A 21,544-nucleotide genomic window follows, 5' to 3' on the forward strand; every position below is an offset into this window, starting at 1 on the left:
GACTCAGAGCCCGCAGAGTGCTCAGTGAGCAGAGACAGCAGGAGACTGGAGAACAGCACACTCACACCCTCGTGCTGTCATTTCTAGACATCACAAACAGCTCCTAATCTCTCAAAACGTCATTGAAACTGAGTTTCAGCAGAGATTAGCTGAGAGCTCGGCTCAAGGGCACTTTTGGAAGATGAAGAGCTCAACAAAAGTCCCTGGCTTGCAAAATGTAAACCTGCTGCAACTTAATACAAGCAACAATTTTAAAGTACTGACAAAGGGCAAACTAACCAATGAAACGGCCTGTTTTGTTATTGGTAGAGGAAAAGGGCTGCCTTCACTTGTGATATAATTTTTCTTTCTAATTTTTAAAATCCATATCTATCTACCTGAGCCTCCATCTCAATACAAATCGCAGCACCAGACAACAGAGCACTGCAGCACAGCGTGAGAAGACACACCGCAGCAATTTTAACATATTGTGCCAGTTTTATTATATTCACCTCGCTAGTCCATTTGGGCTATTAGCAAGCTCATCCTTCCGTATTTACAACTCTTTTGCAGGAGGTTACCATTGAAACTAATACAAAAATTAAATGCAAACACTCTGCCCTCTAGATAAAGGAAAATGATCTAGCCAAAATAAAAACTCTGACAACACACCAGACTTGCAGCACAGATTTACTGCAATTTGTTTGTATTCTGTGCAATAGCAATCAGAGAAATATTTGCTCCCAAGGCCATTATATTTAGATAAAGAGAGACAGAGAGTTATGCATCAAACAGCAGAACAAAATGAGTACACATTTTTCCTGTAGGCAGTTTTGTGAGAGAAAAGCCTGAGTGTCACTGCTAACTCAAACCTGATAGCCCAGCTCATCCCTCTTGACAGAGGTCAAACATCTCAGGACAGTAACCCTGATGGGGGAGGAAAGGAGCACGCTCCAGAGCGATTGCCTTGTCCTCACTCCTTCTCCAAGGCAGGAAAGACAGACAAAATATTTTTTTTTCCCATAATGTGGTCAGAAGATGGAATACTGAGAAAAAAAATGTCAAAGATGGCCTAATGTGCACTATTCCATACAAAACCCCAAAGACACAGGTGAAAAACTGAACCTGCAAGTTGTTTCCTACAGGCAGCCACCCACCCACCCATAGACCTGCTGGAGCAGCACTGCTCCTCCTCAGGCACTGCAGACCAGTGCCAGCCCACGACCAGTGCCGAGGCACCCACAGGGCTGACGTGTGGGGACATGGCAGCTCTGCCCTGCAGCATGGCTATGAGCCCTCATTCATTCTGAGGTCCTTTCATGAATGTTTGTCTGATTCAGTTTGCACTTGACTCTTCATAGCCATTGAACTGATGCCTTCAGAAAACTATCCACATTAACCGTTACACTTTTTGGTGAGTAGTACTAGGGAATCAAATCAGAGAATCACAGAATGGCTTTGGTTGGAAGGGACCTTAAAATCCATCCAGTTCCAACTCCCTGCCATGGGCAGGGCTGCCCCCTACCAGCTCAGGCTGCCCAGGGCCCCATCCAACCCGGCCCTGAACGCCTCCAGGGATGGGGCATCCACAGCTTCTCTGGGCAGCTGTGCCAGGGCCTCACCACCCTCCAAGCAGTGAATTGCCTCCTAACATCTAATCCAAATCTCCTCTCTTTTAGTTTAAAGCCATTCCCCTGGTCCAATTACTGCATACCCAGATAAAGAGTTTCTTTCCAAATCTTTCAGTCCCCTTTCCAAATCCTTTACTGTGAATCTTTATACTTAGAAGATTTTCTGTTTGGGGGTTTTTGCCCTATAATTACTGATGTTGAATTTTATTTGCCATTGTATTAATCACTTAACTCTGCAACTCCTTCTGACTAACATAAGGCCATTCTGAGAAACTGCTGCATTTTTTTATTTGCATCATCATCAATCATTTAGTTACTCATATCTTCTTTATCTGTCCATTATGTTACAAGCCCAAAACCAGGTAATATCCCACAAATAACATCCCTCTCTTTTGTCCAGCCGCTTCTGTCTTATAGTCAAATAAAAGACTTTTTCCCATTTCTTTCTCTCTCAAAGCCTGATTTCCTCAGAGCATATCCATACAACAGTGTTGTGCCTTCTGCCCGTCCTGTTCACATTGCACCAGTGTTATCCCCTGGCTAAGAGACTTGCCAGCAAAACCTGGGTGCACGCTGGAGATCAAGGTATGTCAGGATTTTGCTCCTACGTACTCATTCATGAAACAGAACACAATGCTATCTCTGCCAAAGTCCTCCAAAAGCCTTTCAAGCCTACAGGTTTTTCCACATTGTGTATCATACCTGCAACAAACCTTTCTTGTGGGCTGTGAGACTTCGCCCTAGCTGTCCTTAAATCTCTGTGCTTTGGGACATCTTTAGTATCACATCCCTATTTTGCCGTCTTCAGCCAGAGATGAAGATTAAGATCCACAGAAAGAGCTTCTTTGTGAGTGGGAATGTTGCTCCTTCTACCTTGAGCTGTCTTTACAGTAGCTTCTACTGATCGGCTTGATACGAATGCCAGACTTGCTAACCCATCAGTTTTCAGTTTTTCAGACTGATCCTCAATTCTTTCTTAAAGACTCGTGTCCCATTTGTAGCTTTTTTTTTTTTTTTGGTCATTAAATGCTTTATGCAGTAACTCAAATGGGACTGTAGTGTTGCACCAGAATACTCTTAAAGCTCCTGCAGGAATTTCTTCTGGTCCTGGGAACTGGTTAGATTCATATTACTGACTTATTCCAAACCCTTCCTATGGATGCTTCTATCAGTTTCTCACATTCACCTCCTGCAAAGAATTACTCCAGTGGGAGTCACTGACCATTTTTGTGACCAGCACTAATAGAAACACATCTTTTAGCTCCGCTACTATGTCTTGTCTTCACAGAGTGCTTTTGCTACACCTTCATCACACATTGGTCCTGTTGACATTTTGCCCATCTTCCTGCCTTGATGTTTTTGAGAAAGGTGTTACAGCAACCTTCACACTATTACTAGGTTTCCTCTCTAAATCTTTGCTCTTTTACTTTATTGCAGTTCAACACCCAACTTGCTAGAGGTTATGTTTTTCCTATTTTCCCAGTGGAGATAAGACTTTCATTTTTTAAAAGATGACTTTAATATCATCAAGGGATTTCCACCGCCTTGATGTTTGACCATGATAGCATTTTGTTTTCCTTTCAGTCCTTTAAAAAACTGATCTGGTAGGTGGTATTTCTCTACTCCACACTTCTAAAATAGCCTTCTGAAGCAGACTCCACACTGTCAGTAAACATTTTGTTGCCTTATTTGATCTTCTGATTTCCTTTGTACTATCTGATTTATTGCAGTTCTACCTCCCAGAGATCCTAAGTCAGCTGCACGGATCATCTCACATTGTTGCTCAAGAATAGAAAAGCTATAGTAACTCAGAAGACACTCCTTATTGGAATGACTCCACTGACATGGGCTCTCATGAGAGGTTTGTAGTGAGGTCAATGGACTAGCATGAGAAAGGGCTTTGAGGAGCTGAGCCCTTGAAACATCCATTCTAACTAAAAAACGTACTATTTTTTCCATATTGCGTTTTTGTGCCCTCAGTGTCTGTTTGCCTTCCACCTCATTTGGGACATTTGCACACCACAGTGATCGTTTGCATCTAAATGGCATAAACTAGGCATAGCCTTGTTATCCAAACTTACGGAATAATAATTCTTCATGGAATCATGATTTGAAAATTGTTATAAGAAAGGAACATTTGTAATTAAGAATGAAATTTAACCTTCTTCTAAAGAGTAAATCTCTCCCATATACTTATGATAGTTCCATCTCCCACATGCATCCTAAATTTCTTCCCTCAAAGAGCTATTTGAAGAGCTGCATTAATTGCCATATCCTCACAATTCAAAAAACTTGCTGTGGACAGAAGAGGAAAAAGGTTTAATTACACCACTCATACACTCCAGTGACTCTTCCCAACCTGTCTGAAGGCAGCTGTCATCTGAGCCACTGTGCAAATGGAGGACAGCTACATCCCACAGACCAGTGTGAAACACGTAGGTGTTCAGCAATGCAGAGCCCACTTCTCTGACCCACACCAGGCAGGACATGTATGCTCCTGTGAGGACAGTGATGGCCACACCAGCAGCTTGGGGACATCCAAGAAACCTTTGTGTTGAAGATGGCTCTGAGAGAGGAGACACAGCAGCTTCACGGCTCATCTAGGCCAGTTAGTCCTGCACACATGAATGCCTGTGCAAAAAGCAGCAGATAAGCTAAAAAACTGGAAAGTGACTTTGCCTTTATAAGCCTTAGTTGACCTTTCCCTCACAGGATCTAATGGTTCCCATGGGCTTTGTTGTGTGATGCTGCTTATTTTTCTTGAGAGAGCTGTGCTTCGTGGTGGTCTTTATCTTCTCCTGTGTTTTAGACACAAACAGGGCCAAATCCTGTATCCTGGCTTGCTGAAAAACAAAATATGAAATAGTAGCTAATACCTCACTGGCCAGATGCAGCAGCCAACAAATCCACCTCTTATTTTAAAACTGAAATATCCAACCAAAACAACTACCGCAAATGCAAGGACATGGGTCTAGGGGTCCAGAAGAGGACTGTTCCTCTTAAAGCCAGTCTGCTCTGGGCTGTCAGCAGTGCGGGTCCAGTGCTGTCTGGGTGTCTTCCCCTGCTTTGCACCCCAGGATGCACAGCAGTGCCATATGCTAAGCAGGTACATGACACTTGCCAGCTGAAACACAGGTAGCTTTCAGGTGTCTGGGTCAGGTTTCCAAGCATATCCATGGCTCTGGACCTTGATTTGCAAGGACAGACAATAAGGAAGTTGTTTTAACTGCCTACGCAAGGCAATGTCAAAGGTGTGTCCAAGTAGGTTTCAGAAAACATCACTGCAATTTTGCACCACTTGCAGAGCCAGGCCTCCTCAAGTAGGCTTTGGCTGTTTCTTTTGAAATTTACCTCAGGCATCAGCAGAGATAAGAATAGGAGCCATGGATTTGTTCATCTTAACATCTAAACAGCAAGGAAAATTAAAATTCATGTCATAAATGTCAGTCCAGCTCAGCCTTTAACACAAAGTCCCTAATGCAGTGCCAAAATGACTCTACTAAGGGAGAAAATGCAATGTCACAAGATTGTCCGATGACAAAGGGACAGGACCTATTTCAAAGAAGAGTCTGTCTCCTTCTTTCTTATGGCCCCACCTAATTGCCCAGCAAGCTCTTAAAGTGAGGCTGCTCAAGAAGTCTAGCACCCACAGCAGAGGAATCATTTTCAGAAGTTTATCCTGAACACTCCCGCAGCAATTCATTTCCCTCACTAATAGAGGCTCCATTGGAGATGTCCTAGGGAGGCTTTTTTTAAACATATTTTTATGGTCATGCTACAGGTAGGCTGTCAGGCATTTTTAAGATTAAGCTGTTTTTGCACTTCAGCTTGACTACAGGAATAACAAACATCATAGGTTACAACACAGTGGCCTTACCTTTTTCAAAATCAAATCAATTGCACAACAGGTCATATGTTCACAGATCTGTAAATACAAAGTCTCTATAAACAAGTGATACAGTTCAGGACTCAATGGGAAAGAATTCCCTTACGCTCAAAACTTCAGTTAATATCCTAGGAGTTAAAATGTAATATCTCTGTTTATAAATTGCAACCAAGTTTTCTTCTCTATAGGTACCCTGTGCTTCAACAGCTCTGCAGGAGCTTTGAATAAAATTGCATTAGTAACAAAATACATCAGATAAAACAACAGAGAAAAAAATAAGTGATAAACAAATACCCTACCATCCCAGTGAATGAGGGAAAGAAAAGAATACCCCTACCTCTTCACAGAGATTTTACATACGTTTCTACAACTTACAACTAGCTGAGCACAGCTTTTTCTGCTGATGAAAGATCCTTTAATTGACTTCATTTAAACCACCCCAGGTGGATGATTAAAACATTGATTAGGGATCTGTCCTACTCTTGTCAAGGCTGGCTGCAGCTGACTCAGGTTGATAGTGAACCTCTCCCTGAGGTGGAAATGATAATGCACTGCTTGATTGACTCACGTGTCCCTGGGTTAAACCAAGTTGGACAAGCCATGCTGCAGACTATCTCCCTGGCTGGCGTATAGTATTAGCTACTTTTCAGTGCAAAATATATTTATTGTTCACTGCCAGATAGCTCTCCATGACCAGAGAAATAAATCAGAGAAAGAATCAAAGAAAATCACAGTAAAAGTGGGAAAATGAGAAGGGAGGAAAGAAAGTAAACATAAACAGATGAGCTTCATCACATTCGCTTACCCACTAAGAACTAATTTTTCTCCTGGAAAGACTTCTCTCTAAAAACCCACTGGTATTCTGTTCTCCTCATGCAAGCATGGTGTGCTTAACCAGCAGCTGCGGGCAGGGCCACATGCAGGGCCTCGGCCTTGCACGCCCTGTGCTCATATGAACCTTCTGGGGAATGAAATATTTAAAACCAATGTTGTTCCCTTATTGTCTAGAATCCAAAACAGGATATTGCAACAGCAGTGAAAGTGGGAGGTTTATAGGGTAAATTTAAACAGAATATTTCAAAGATGTTCTCTTTAGAGGAGGTTCTTGCCTATCTGAAACCAACCTCATGGGTTAGGGGAGAGAATATGATGCCCATACCCAAATGAAAAACAAGCAAATGCTGGGAAAAGAACCTCTATTAAGTCAAGGCAATCAAGAAGTAGAATAAAGATCCTTCTCAAAAGGAGACATCTCTCAAGCGAAGTTCTAACTTCATAGAATCATAGAATTATAGAATGGCTTGGGTTGGAAGGGACCTCAAGGATCATCAAGATCCAACACCCCTGCCACAAGCAGGGCTGCCAGCCTCCACATCTAATACTAGACCAGGTTGCCCAGGGCCCCATCCAACCTGGCCTTGAACACCTCCAGGGATGGGGCATCCACAGCCTCTCTGGGCAGCCTGTTCCAGCACCTCACCACTCTCTTGGTAAAGAAATTCAGTTGGTGAAAAAACATAAATGGCAGCAAAAGATCCCTTCCAACTCAAAGGATTCTATGATCCTAGAATCATTCTTTCAGCAGCTGTGAACTGTGGTTTGTCCCAGGATGTGGAAGACTGTCCACTCTCAAAATGTTGTTTACATCATGTGAAAAAATCTGTCTTTTACTGGGACAGTTTCCTTGTGCCAAGAAGTATATGGTATCTTTGCCTGTCTCACCAACACTTTTAGATGACATCTGTATCAGCAAGAAAGTAAGAAAGAGCTTGGAATTGGACTTGATGGTCCTTATGGGTCCCTTCCAACTGAGATATTCTATGAATGCTGCAAATTACTATATGGGTCTTTATGACTGCTGCTGTGAGCTTTGGTGTCAACAGATGTCTGCGTAGAGATCTCCAGATTCCAGCAAATAAAAGTTTCCACAAGTTGAAGGAGTGGCTTGAGCTGAGGGCGTTTGTTTGGAACAGAAGATATGAACAGCATCACAGCAAATTTGGAGTGAATTATAATCAAATTGAAGCTGAGGACATAAAGTTCACTTGTGGAGAGAAGGTGGAGGAGACCTGGAGTGCAGCAGAGCTCCCATCAGGACAGAGGTGGGGATGCAGCGAATGGTGTTCAGGAGTAGCTGAAGGATAGTAAGTATTAGAAAAGAGTCACTACCAAATCTCAGAATAATGCCCTTTCATCTTCACATGCAGGCCTGGCTGACTGATCTGTAGAATGCCAGTTTTTCAGAAATCCCTATTACAATCTGAGCCATTGCAATACCCTGTGCAGGTGAACCAACCTCTCTTGGGCTTGGATCACTGCTGGTTGGCAGCTCTGTTGAAAGAAAGTCCTTTCACACAAGAATTTCTGAAATGCAGCCAGCCATCACTGACCTTTCTATTAAAAACAACATTAAACTTCATTCTCAGGCTCAGCACTTCCTGAGAAAAAATGCAAACTGCACATTTTTCAGGGAAGTAGACACCAATAAAAACATGCATCCTAACATTTGCCTTTTGACTATCTATTTGTCTCCAGGAGCTGAAAATTGTTTGAACGACAAACTTGGTGCCTAAATACTCAGGTAGTGGTAATTGTCCAGATTTCTAGCACTGTCCCGTCAGTGAACTATGAAACACAAAACTAATGACTGCTCTGATAAGCAATGTGACAGGACATGTAGCTGGACATCACAAGTTGATCCCTCACTCAGTAGGCAGTAGAAAGCAACTGCCATCAGAGGGAACAGAAGGACAAACAGCAAGCAGCACTCCTGGATCTTCACTCCAGTGCACATTCCATCTCATCATATCCCATCCCACCCCATCTCATCATACCCCGCCCGAGCAGAGCACAGCAGGGGAGCATTCTTGAGGAATCACCAATGACAAGGCAGGCTGCCAAACTAAGGCCGCTAAAGAATGAACAATACATAACAGCAAGCAGAGATTTGTTTTCTACCATTCATTTCCTACTGAACACTGTGTTCTCTACCATCTGCAATGAGTAAAGCCCCTCCCACAGCCTGGGAAGCCCCAGGTATTTAATCAGATGAGGAAATAAAAGGAAGCCGTTTTTTTTTGCAAAGCAGATAACTCCTTAAGTATGGTAAACATTGTTGTAATTTTGTTTTTAATGCCGTCTTTGTTTAGAGCAAGCTGGCAGTGAATGTGGTACAAGTGGTTCACACATGATGCGTGCTGATCAGCTGAAAGCCCTGAGAACATCAGCTTTGGAATGGTCCTCCTAGTGCAAATTGTCTTAATGCTCCATTACCCTTAAGATCACGAAAGTCCAGGTAAAAGGCTTCTCCTTCAGCTTCATGGCTTTCTCTCTCTATTCTGATTGAAACATAGCATTCAGTATATTTCTCTCAAGCTTTTTAAAGTGAGATATGAAAAGCAAAAACAATTAAAGACTAATGAATGATATTTCCCCCTTTCCTCCCAGTTACCAAAGTAAGTTTCCAAGCATTAGTTCAATTTAGCCTAATGGTAGCAAATCCTAAGACCATTAAGCAATACAGATGGAACAGGCAGTCACAGTGTGTTGCAGCTTATTAAAGTGCATTTAATGCTACCTTAAAAGCTCATAAATTCAATGGGCTTGGAAAGATACATTTAAAAAAATTAACTCAAAAGGTACATTTTTTATTCAGTGGATCTTGTATACAACACTCAATGACTTATTTGTCTTAAGAATGTTCAGAAATAAAATCTCTACAGGAGCAGATTCCAGGAGCAAGGCTCTTAAGCATGACGGTAACAAAAACAGCTAACAAGGCTGACAACATAAGGATTTACATCCTCTTGAGGACAGAATTCCTTCTTTGGGAAAAATAAATACTCCTCCTCTTATGTATTTCTAAATTTGAGTTCTCTGTTTAGTAATTTATTTTGATTCTCATTGTTCTTGTTGCATGCTTTTCTTTTAAGGAGAAGCAACTGGTTGAATCTGAGAGACAGATTTAGCGTTCATAACACGGTCCTGCAGCTGCCTTCTGTTTGGAAAGCTTAGTTTAGCAAGATTTAATGTTATTAATTTATTTGCATGGGTGTGGTAGTGTCTAAAATTATATTACATCCAAAAATACATATTTTATTTCCATTTCAATGTTATTTCTTTTTTATCCAACATTCCCTCCAGGCTGAGAGAGACCTTAAAGCTAAAGGTTAAAGCTGACATTTATGGTTCTACATTTTTGTTTACATTTGCACATAACCACATGCAAATGAACAAATCTCATTTCGATATACACTTGGAAGCAACAGCAGTTTTCACCGTCATTTGGTAAGCAGAAGACAAATGTTTTATTGTTATTACTCCAAAAAGGCGATAACAAGGAGCTGACCAGCCTTTTGAGCAGAATGAGGCAGACTGCAGAGCCCTCAGTGCACTATGCAAACTTAAAAATGTAATTAGGATACCAAAATTCAAATTAAGTTGTAGTGCGCATCATTTTCTTCTCACAGTATTGCTGATTGTCAAAATGTTTTGCATGGATATGCTCTTTTATGATGCAGTCATATAACCCATGGACTTTAAAATTCAAATCATAACTTTAGTTTTTACCATTGTCACAAATGTTGAAATACATTTGGCCAAACTGAAGAAATCATTCTCCACCAAATTATAATTTAATCAAAATTTGCTTTGTGTATTTTCCATTTCCTGTTCAAAATCCAGTAAACACAACAATACATTTCTTTGTTTTTAAATCATATTTTATCTCAACACTTCTACTTTCTGCCACAAGACCTACATTATGGCTGTTGTGTACATATTAGAATAAGAGGCTTTATTACCAGATTAGTACTTCTTCTTTGTTCAATCTGCAAATATGCACAGGCTTCAATGCAAACTGAACATATCTGCCAAAAACTCACTTATCCCATCAATATTAGTCTCTTTTATGTACTTGCAATGGAGAAAAGAAAGAAATTGTTATTTTTTATGGTTAGTTGTTGGCCCAGCGTGGGTTTTTTTGTGACAAACATCATAATTCACTGGATCACTTCAGGCAGCATCAAGAAAACACTTGCAAAGAAGTAAGTTCAGTTCACAAAGAAGTCTTTATTACATTTCCATTCCTCTGTGTCCAGCTGTTGAATGTCGCTGATTTGTTTATCCCAACAAATGGCTTCATTCATTTACAGGTTTCCCAGCAGAGACATAAATCACAGAATCGGAAGAGACCAGCAAAAAGACAAAGGAGGCTGTATCATTTTCCCTGGTTTTGCTGCTACTCTTCTTTCTTTCATGTCGCTCCCCTCAGCTGCAGTACTTGGATTTGCTGCCCATCTGCGATGTCAAGGACCCAGGACACCCCAGGGAATGTCATCCCCAGGTACTTCTCCCAGCTGCTCCATAGTACTCTGCATGTTTCCTCACACAATTCCACATCAAGTTTTGGTTGCATGAAGGGAGACCTTTACACAGGTTATGTTGTGTAACAATACATAAAGCATGCTTCACTTTGTCCCTCAAATATGGATCCTGTCCCTTTGCTGTACACTATGGTGGAAATGCTAAGTTATTCTATCTTGATAAGTAGTCATTGGCATTTTCCATTGGAAATAAAATTAAGAATATTAGACCACTACTATACTAGCAAATAGTAGAGGTCAAGGCTCATCCTCTGGCCTTGAGACCGAGGGACACAGTCCAGCTTTCATCTCCTGCCATCTGGGATCAGTGCCCAGTGGAAGCGGAGCTCTGGGCTGGATCCAAGCATTGCTGGGGAACGTGCGAGTTGGCACATGCCAAAACTGTGCCAGGAACTGAACTAACAATCCGGTCATTAGATCTGTGCTTAGATCCTGGCATTAATTAGATTACAAGTGTAGCCTTAAAGACCTACAAAATCTATGGAATGCAATAAGGGCAGCTACATTTTTTGTAACTATTTTGTAATACATCATCTTGATTAAAAGATTAAATAGTTACCTTGGAGACATTCTTATAAGAAGTTTTACCATATATGCTTGTGAATTCTCAGCTTCCACACAGAAAATAACTAGTCATGTATATGTATTTTCTGGAGAAAGAAAGCCCCATTGACAGAATATGCTCAAGAGAAATGGAGAAAGCAAGGAAGACGTGAATGGCGTGGCAGCAAGAGGGCACAGAGCAGCTGCATGACAGCTAGATGATGCTCTGCTGTCGGTCTGTGTTAGTGGAAGAGGATGATGGGCTGCAGGAATACCAGTGCCAACAGGCCAGGTGGGATCACAAGCAGTTTGCAACCTGCCACTGTCAATGATTGCTTGCAACCTGTTAGTCACGGCTATACTGCTCCAGTTTGCTTCTTCTGAACACAAAACACCATGATCTTTGTCTTAGAGAAAAATTTTGAAGATCCAAAGCAAAAAATAAAAATACCTGGAATCAAATTTATCATCTGCATGAATTCCCACATGTCCTTGAAGCCAGTGTGTTGCTTCTGTTCAACAAATGCATGTTTGCAACCAAGTGCAGCTGGAGCCAGCTCCTTCTCTCAGAGATGCACGCTCACCTTGCTGCCCAGCCAACCTTTAACTGCCTATGCTCAGTCACTTGTGCTGCATTTCTCCAAGTGACATATGGTTTCCTGCCTTATTAGCAGACATTTGACTCTCTTTCCCTGAGGAATTTTTATTTTCATTTCTTCCTGAGGTTTAGTTTTCTAATAACTACCCATACAACACTTATATATCTCTTCCTTCATTGAAATACAGGCACCTCATCTACATATGTGCGAAGAACTGACAGAGGAAGAGCAACTTACAACAAGTACCAAGTATTGACTGTACTGGCACAGTCAGCAAGGTCGGGCTCAAGTTTGCCCAGAGAGGTGGTGGATGCCTCATCCCTGGAGACACTCGAGGTCAAGCTGGACAGGGCTCTGAGCACCTGATCTAGTGCTGGTGTCCATGTTCATGCAGGGGAGTTGGACTGGAAATGGCCTTTAAGCGTCCCTTCCAACTCAAACGTTTCTATGATTCTAAATTTAACAGAAGGTTGACATGGCGATACATCAGGGAGGAACTATAGCTGCTAGCTGTCATTTCTCTGTTCTGAATGCTTGGATTTAAATTTCACAGTAACTTTTAACATTAATAATTATATCATCATAATCATCTTATCCTTTAATTAGTATGCCACCTTACCTTCATCTCATCCAATTCTGTGCCAGAAGTTTTCAAATCAATGCCCTCTGGAAATTATTTACTACTCTTCCATTTATCTTTACTTACTGTTCTAGTAATCTCGTCTTTTTCTTCTTTCATCAAGACCAAATTCATGTTAGTTTTTCAGTAGAGCTAAGCAAGATACCAACATCAGCTTTTTTATATAATGCTAAGAAGATCAAAACCCTGTCCAGTATTTCCTCAGTTTAGGATATTTCAGAACTTAAACCATGCTATTTTGCAAGATGAAAGTACAACAAACAGAATGTGTCTGCTCCCACCACTATTACTTTTGCCCTGTTTCTTCTTCTCTTGTGTTAAAGCAAAGCATCCCACTACTTAGCAATTATAAGTTACATAGAGAGGAGTCATCCAAAGAGTAAACAAGACTCCCACTGTAGCAGTTTATTTCCATAGTGATAAGCAGAACCACCTGGTAGGAAACAGTTTGTCCATGCAATAACATCAGTACTTGGGTTTATTAACTACCTTACCTCCCTAGCAGTCTCAAATCATCTGGGAAACCTCATTTAGCCTGTACAGAATGACTGTTACAATTCTTATTTTTTACACAAAGAAGCGACAGCATTATATATATATAATTTCATTACCCAACCATTTCTTGCCTTTTTATTTTAAAGGGAGAAGAATTTTTTTTTCTCTCAAAAAGTTCTAAATGGGGGCATTAGAGAAACTTTCAGCAGTCAAACTAAAGGCCACTATCTCAACTTTTGTAGCAATGACAGCACAGAGAAGACCAAATACCCATGAAACCTTATGTACGCACAATCAGGTTTGTGCTGTAAGTTTACTTTGTGGGCAGGAAACCCAGCAGCCTCTTTCTGATTCTCAGAGGCAATGGTTAGCTGGGTAAACTACATTTCAGGGTATGAAAAACCCAAGTGAATCACACCTTAGTAAGAGTGCAGGATGCATTTTGATTCATGACAAAGCAACAGATAATAAAGAACTTTTAAGATGAAACTTCAGAAAAATACTAGATCTGGCTAAAAGAAAGATCATTTAAAGCTTGTTTTTCATATGTTTATCATTCTATTAAGTTAAAGAACTGTAATGTTATTTCTGAACCTGTAATTACTGTCAGCAAGGTATTTTGACCTATGATAAGAACCTGAGTGTTTGTGCATGTGTATATATATGTGAGTGCATGCATGGATGCATTTGTACTGGATAAATGTCTTTAAAAGCCTGGATAAACATCTTAGGACACATACTACTTACAGGTTTTGTTTTCAAAAGTGTGGGTGCCACAACATCAACTACAAAGCGTATCCCCAGGCAGCAATCTGGTACTTCAACTAAACTATTCATTTCATTATTTTGATCTTTTCAGAACATGAAATCATTTGGCTTATTTCACTCATCTGCTACAACTTGTTTTTCACTTGCGCGAGCTCTCTGAAGCACTGACTGGCTTTGTTACCTGTTTACACAGTGCTTATCACAGTCTTTGTCAGGACCCATATATATGGTACTGCACCTAGTATACATAGGCATGTAATCTCTGATTAATTTGAAGTCATGTTTAGGCACACCACTAGACATCCCTGTAGGTCCTGAAGGACTCTAACCATATCTAAACTGAAATTATGGAAAACTGTTCCCATGTAGATTTCCACCATTCAGATCAGGCCTGCACCTACTCTGGTAGATCTGAGATCCCTGCAGAATTTGTGTTTTTCTTCTCAAATAGCAAGATATACTTCCAAAGTAGAAGATAATCAAGAAGAACAGTGGTTTTAGTAATATTTCTGGAGATACTACACCTCTGAGAACTGGATGATGCCCTTTTTCCCTCAGTTTTCCTCCAGGAAAGTGCCTGTGTTTTCTTGCTTCTCTTTCCTGGGACTTCTCAAGAATTTCTTTTGCTAGTAGAGATTAATCAGATCATACGTAGGAATGCAGCCTTACATAAAGAACAGCAGATACTGAACTGCTCCATTCATAAAACATTCAACTTAACAGTTGATGTGCCCCGACCATCTACAGAGTGATATATTTTTGAGTAATACAGAACAGAGAGAAGAATGTCTTCCAAACCAACAGGAATAAGAACATGATAGGAAGAAAGCAAACTTTCCCAAGGAATGGCTATCACATATGACCAAAGCATGAGATATTCAAACTCCATGTGACCATTGTGTGACTGATGCTTTCCCTTTCAGCAAGTGGAATTTCTCAGTTCATCCTCGAGGCAAACTTCAAGCTTTACATGTAGATCTGTCTCTGAAGCTGATTGCTTTGTTTCAGAAAGAAAACCTGTGCACTTCCCATAAGCTTAGGGTATCTTTGCCTGAGCAGTCCCCTGAGACACTTTTGGAAGCATCCACAGCAGATTCACAGAGCAGAGCCTGGAAGCAGTCCCCATGGAGATATGGTGAAGAGAAATGCACGTCCCTTCTCCTGCAAAACTTGAAGTTGGCACTGCAGGAGATACTGAGGTACAAGCTGCAATCATACTCTCTCCTGTGGTCCTCTCCTCCCCACTGCAAGTGAACTTTTGTTGGAGTTTTTCTATGATAAACTGTTTGGGAAGACATCATTTATGTGATAAGTCACTGATCTCTGTTTTCCTTTTAAGAAAATGTAAGGGTATAATCCTTGCCCAGTGACTTCCACCAACAAAGATAAACCCAAAACCTGGCATGCTTTGAGCAGGCTATGAGACCAATGAATTAAGCTGTAGGTTTTTCAGACAGGGATCTTTGGGACAAGGATATAGGCATTAATTCTCACTTCAACTTCTAGTATCCTGTGGACAGAAGAATAACATATCAGTAACAGCAAGAAAACAGAATACACAACTGTGATGTGTTCTTTGAAGATTTCCCATCTGTGTAACTTCATGGCAAAGCTGTGTCCCTCTTTGTGTAGTCATCATTTCTCTTTCAACCCAAGTGTCCATGCTTCTTTGCACCTACATGCTTTACCAGGCAACAGGGACAGTTATGGATGATTATCTTTGCACTTGGAGTCTGGAGATTTATTAGCTCATGTATTATTTGACTTGCATCCTATTTGGAAGTGGACAGTCTGCTTCACATATGCTGGCCTAGGCCCAAAGTCCTCCAGACTTCAATGCTAAAAGGAGTAAAAAATGAAAAGCCCAGGGGCTATGATCGTAAGCTTGAAAAATAATAGAAGAAGAGAGATTGAAATAAAGTTGAGTTCTATATTTCATGTGGAATTTCACATCTCTATTGCTGAACACAGGCTGTGTTCAAACACTGATGACAGACGCACCAAACAGACAACCCTGTGCCACCCTTTAGTCATGACAGCTGCAGACCCTCTTTTGCTTTGGATGTGTTGCTGCTTAAACCTTTCTTATCCTTCCATTTGCATCAAGTTCTGTTTTGGACTTAGAGTACTCATTAATGTCTTTCTATAGTATCACTCAGTGTAAAACATTCCACTTTACAAACACTAGTTACATTGCCTTTTTCACATCAAACATCATAGACATCCCCCGTCATTGTCATTTAATTTTCACTTACATGACTGCAAGAGTGTCTATCAATTTTCTGCTGCTTCTAGTAAATAATTCTAAGAAAACGATCGCTGACAAAATGTAGAACAAAGAACTCAAGTAGGATAACTTTAGCCATTTATTGCTGCTACTAATTTTACTAACCTTCTTATCATAATCAGTTATTGGCCTACTTACCCAGTTATCCTAACCTCACAGCCTTGACTTCCGCTGCACTTGGGATTCAGTGCTAGTAAAGCTTAAGTCTGTTACTGACACTAAGTACAATCTAAAAATGAAACAGAGGAAGAGCGGTCATTCAAATGATGTCATCCCAAACAATGTCATTTCTTTGATAATAGTTCTTATCAGAAAGTCCAAGGACATGAGAAAGGAAAGGTTTGAGGGAAGAGGAACATTTTCCATAGATCAGTTGCTACAGAAGGGAAAATCTTTCAGGCCTTTCTTCAGCTCCTAAACAGGGCAGCGATGTTCAAAGCTAAATGCAAGCTGAAGAAATTCTTCTGAGTTCAGTTAGGCATGATGATCAGTTTGAGCATCTGAGGGTAATGGCTTTAAATTACAAGATGGTAGATTCAGATTAGATGTTAGGGAGAAATTCTTCACTGTGAGCATTGTGAAGCACTGGCACAGGGAAGCTGTCCCATCCCTGGAAGTGTTCAAGGCCAGGTTGGAAGGGGCTTTAGGCAACCTGAACTACTGGGCTGGGGGAGTGGAACCAGATGTCACAGCTGTGGAAATGGGCATGGTGAGTCTAGATTCATTCTGTGCAGGTATTTCTTCTAAAATGAGTGAAGTGATACAGGGTGTTCAAAGCTGAAGGGGCAACTCATGGAAAGACAAAGAAAATATCTGGAAATGACTGATGGAGTCTAGGACCCTTAAAGTATTTTCCAAACTGGCTTCAGGCTGCCAAAAGTGTACAACAACTAGGGGCATGGTTTTCTACCAAAATTATAGCTCTGACAGATGAACCACTTTAGAGGAGCACTGCTATGGCATAAAAACTTTTTTTAGATAGTAGAACTGAATATTTAAAATGTTGAATGCAGATACCGCCCATTCCTGTCGAAGGGCACAGCTGTATATTGCAAATGTGTTAGGTTCGTTCCCAGTGCTTGCTGTTCTAGAGGCCTGCAGTAATTTCTTTGCATGCACTGTCACAATGATAGCCATTATCCATCCAGTTATACATCAGTAGCGGAATGCAGTTGTTTGGTCATAATTATATGTGTGAAAAGATTAAAAACATTAGAAGTAGAAACACAATCTCGTATACCTTTTGACAAACTAATGGCTTTTAAGAATCACAACAAACGCATGGCATTAACAGCACACTGTTCGTTAGAAGTCTGTTGCACTAATTACAACACAATTGAAAATTACTTCAAAAATGCTTTCCACATACATTCAATTTTTTTGTTGTTGAACTAAACATTGTACTTAAATACAGTTCACCACATCAGTTTTTTTTCCAATGTGTTGTAAAGCTTTGATTCTCCTCCTCTCTAACAACACTGGTATGTGCTCACAGTATTTATAATAGGTGTTCTGGGTATGTTTAGGAATTCTGGCACCAGTTCTGGCCCTCCCCATCAGCCAAAACCACATCTATTCATGTTAGAAAGTGCATACCCACACACCTATATCTTTGAAAATTGAGCAATGTAGCAGCTGAGATTTTCAGTACTTTTAATCTCAGTCATTAAAAGAGGCTTCTAATCTTCTAGTAATGCTCCCTTCAAACTGTAATGTAATCTGTTGATCTCTTTAAGAAGCTACTGAATTTGTCTATCATTAGCATCCGTTTGTAGTGATATATGTGACAAATTAAGGCAGTGTTTCTTTTCAAGATCGGTGCCCTTTTCTGGCACACTAACTGAAGGCAGTGAACAAGGAAGGCTGAAGTTTAGCCAAAAGCACATTTAGTTCATATTGGCTTTTAAACCTGAGCTGGGCTTCTGTTTGGCTAAAACCTGTGAGGAACAGCAAAGAGGAATGAAGCAGGAGAAACATCACGAACAACATAACTGTTATTCTCATTCCTATTATTCAGGTGTCTGACTCTTCATTTATTTACAGGTTCAGCACTGTGAGTATCAAGAGTTCTGAACGCTGAAGAAGTAATCATGAGTTATCATCGCAGCAAAATGTAGACACATGCGTGACACTCATTTAAAGGGAACCAGTTTTTCTGCAGGGTTGAAACAGTACGGTGTACTGCATCATTTCAGTGTACATCTCCAGTGCTAGAACTGAAAGTCAAAGCCATTCAGCAGAACTCACTTCTCATTTTCTGTTATTAAAGGTATTGCTGCTGAGGATTACTTATGCACATACTGCTGGAGAGAATAACATACGTTGATAATGCTGTTTTCCTACAAAACTGTTTATCCAGCTACATAAGGGAAAAAAAAGAGTCCATCTCATCTGTCGGTGTAATGTACTGAGGTTTTTAATCTCCTTATGTTTTCTAAAGGCAGTGAAAAGATGCTGCAATACACAACTCATGATTAGGGACAAAAAATCTTGGTGAACATGTTTCTGCCTCTAATGTCATTGGGGATAGAGATGAAAGCAAATGAATGATATGAAATAGCCTGAGAGGAGGGACTTATTTTGCAAATTATTATTATCAAAGAGCTGGCATGGCGTTCTGCCTTGGCCAAAGCGCACAAAAATAAAAGTACAGCAAGTCTCTCTTTTTGGCTATGGTGAACTTCACTGAAAGAAATGTGTTTTTATTGATAAACTATAAGAAACACATATTTTTACAGATGCTACTTGTGTCGTAGACATCATTCTGTTCAAATAAGAGACCAGCATTGCAATGTTATGCTTATCAAGTGATTTTAATTATTACATATTTGAACATAACATACTTCTTTTGGCTTTTATAAAGACTGTTCATAGCACAACAGTTACGAACTGGATCTGCTGTGTGAGCTTAATCTGCAAATACTTACATTTGCATAAGTAAATGCTATATTTTTCTCTTACTAAAATCTTTAGGATAAATGTTATACTTTAGTATACAAATAGTCATATGCACAAATACCTACTCACAACCAAGTTCAAAGCAAGTTTGCCAGAAAAGGGTTACAACCTAAAGAAAAACAGCAAAAGGAGCCCACCAGAACAGAAAACCAGAAATGTCAAATGTTTCAATTGCATCTATCATGAATTAGCACCTACAAGCACAGAAAAGTAGGAAAAATAAACTATGTGTATCGAATCTACCATGACTCATAGCAGCTCTATTGTAATTTCTCCTGTTTATAAAGTACATTCACTGTAGTTCATGGCACGCTAATGCTGTGAGAAAATTGTTGCTCCCATCTCTGATATGCAGAAATTGAGTAAAAGAGCAGTTGAATGGCTGTGCCACTTCAGAAATTTAACTTACAGTTCCCAGGCAGGGAGAGAGGCTTAAAGGGTGTGTAGAATACAAAGTGACCCAAAGGCAGAAGAACTTGCTGTCAAACATGACTTTTTAAAAGTAAAATAATACAGACATCACAAAGCACTGTGTTTTCCGAGGATTAAGAGGTAGCAGGTACCATAGCCTGGCAGACTTCTATGCTTTGGGGCAGAAATAGCCAACATGTAAGCAGGCTAATCAACTACTCTGCTTATTTGAATGCTTTACTACCCTGCTTGCAGCCAAGCTGCTGGCTCTGGTCCTTGGGGATGCCGGTGACCCCCTTGGTGCTGCCTTGTCCCCAGCGCCCACTGCTCTGATCCCTGGCGATGAAGGAGAAGCAGAACACCATGGTACAACAGCTCTGGGCAGCTTCTAGTGAGCTGAAGTTTTCTGGGACTAATGCATTTTAGAAAAAGGGAGAGGGAAGAAAGTACCAGGAGCAGAGCATGGCTGTAGATTGACAGAAGAATGGGAAGAAGATGCTGAGTGGGTAAGAGCAGGGCTGAAGACAATGCAGGAGACAGTGATAGGAGCACACACTGGTGGGACAGGGACAGTCTTGCATGGGATAATGGATGGTGAAAGCCTTATTTCTCCAGTAGTCAGAGCAAAGAAACTCTTTGCTGTGCACCAGGAGACATATTTTGACCTTTAAAGCTTGCATATGATTCAGGAGCTGGCAACTTCCTCCTAAACTTTCAGAAGAGGAACAGAAAAAAAAAAGTCTAAATGTTTCGCCTCAATGTTGCTGCAGACCACCTTGTTATTCCATGACAATGTTCTGAGCCGTTCAGCTCCAGCAGAGCACTCTGCGAGCGGGGGCAGTGCAGAACTCCAAGTCCCAAGAGCTGGCAGAGTGGCTGGCTTGTTTCAGCCAGGGACCAGAATTGAGTTGTTGTCACGTAATTCCTTCTTTTTCTTCCACAGCAATTGCTGAGAAATGAACTATTTATAACTGTTATACCATTTTCCTGTTTACAGTCACCACGGTTTCCTATTAAATGGCAATTTAGTCATATATGGGAGTTTTATAGGTCTATAACACAGTACCTTCAACGCCTTCAGTGCTCTCCTGGGGCTACAAACTCCTCAGACAAACACATTAGCATTGTAAGAATGTGCACAGATGCACTGCAAAAAGTATGGGCACCTTGAAATCTGGTTCCTAGGGCCAAAGCCCTCTGCCGAAAGCTGACCTGTGCTCCCGGGGCTGGAGCTGGACCTCCGGCCCTGCACTGCGCCAGGTCTGCAGCCATGCCACGTACCACATGCATCTGCACCAAGCTGAGGCCAGGTCTGCTCTTTCAGGAAAGGAATTGGGTGTGAGATTTTGCTGGGATGAGCTCCCCACCAGCACAGCAGCAATGAGCCCAAATAAGTTCCATGTTACATTCTCTTTTTCCCCTAACAAATTCAAGCTGGAAATTTACAACCAAGAACGCAAGAAGTGTCAGACTTTTATAACATCCTATTCATGTAATACTTCCTGCTGAGAATTCCCTTGCTACTTACCAACCTTAACACAGCTGTAAACACTTACAAAGTCTATAACAGTGGAATTAATACTTCTTTAGAAACTTACTGTTCACAGAGTCCCAGCTGTGTGCTTGAATTTTGTCATAAATTTTGCGAAACTGGAAACAGCACATAAATCAAATCTCATCAGATGTAGTATTTCTAAAATATATTTTGGATTTGACTCCCAGTAGCCAAGATCTCTATTCCTGTGTAATCTCTGGGAGGGAAAAGGTAATGCTTTGCAAATTATCCATTCTTAATCCTTCTTGTGTATAAAGAAAATGTAATGTCTATTTTCTTTTTACCTTCCTCATCCACAATCACTACAGACATCTGCATGGAAAAGGGACTTATACATAAGGTCTGGCCCCATATCTCATAAGCTTCACTTATGGGGAAAAAAAAAAAAAAGAAAAAAAATAGAGGAAA

At 40.7% G+C, this 21,544-nt stretch overlaps 2 long non-coding RNA genes across 3 annotated transcripts; one reads left to right on the plus strand and one right to left on the minus strand.

Annotated features, from left to right (window-relative positions):
• On the minus strand, window positions 1,800–5,878 carry LOC110395055. 2 transcript variants are annotated; one of them, XR_002436131.1, is made up of 5 exons: window positions 5,834–5,878; window positions 5,488–5,535; window positions 4,962–5,015; window positions 4,561–4,797; window positions 1,800–4,453 (listed from the first exon to the last, which is right to left on the minus strand). It is a non-coding gene; the product is annotated as an uncharacterized LOC110395055 (long non-coding RNA). The 2 variants fall into 2 exon arrangements; XR_002436130.1 differs by having other exon boundaries at window positions 5,796–5,878.
• On the plus strand, window positions 8,588–18,873 carry LOC110393581. The gene is made up of 3 exons (XR_002435042.1): window positions 8,588–8,791; window positions 10,650–10,840; window positions 18,256–18,873. It is a non-coding gene; the product is annotated as an uncharacterized LOC110393581 (long non-coding RNA).

This window comes from Numida meleagris, chromosome 2, assembly GCF_002078875.1.
Source record: "Numida meleagris isolate 19003 breed g44 Domestic line chromosome 2, NumMel1.0, whole genome shotgun sequence".
NCBI lineage: Eukaryota > Metazoa > Chordata > Aves > Galliformes > Numididae > Numida > Numida meleagris.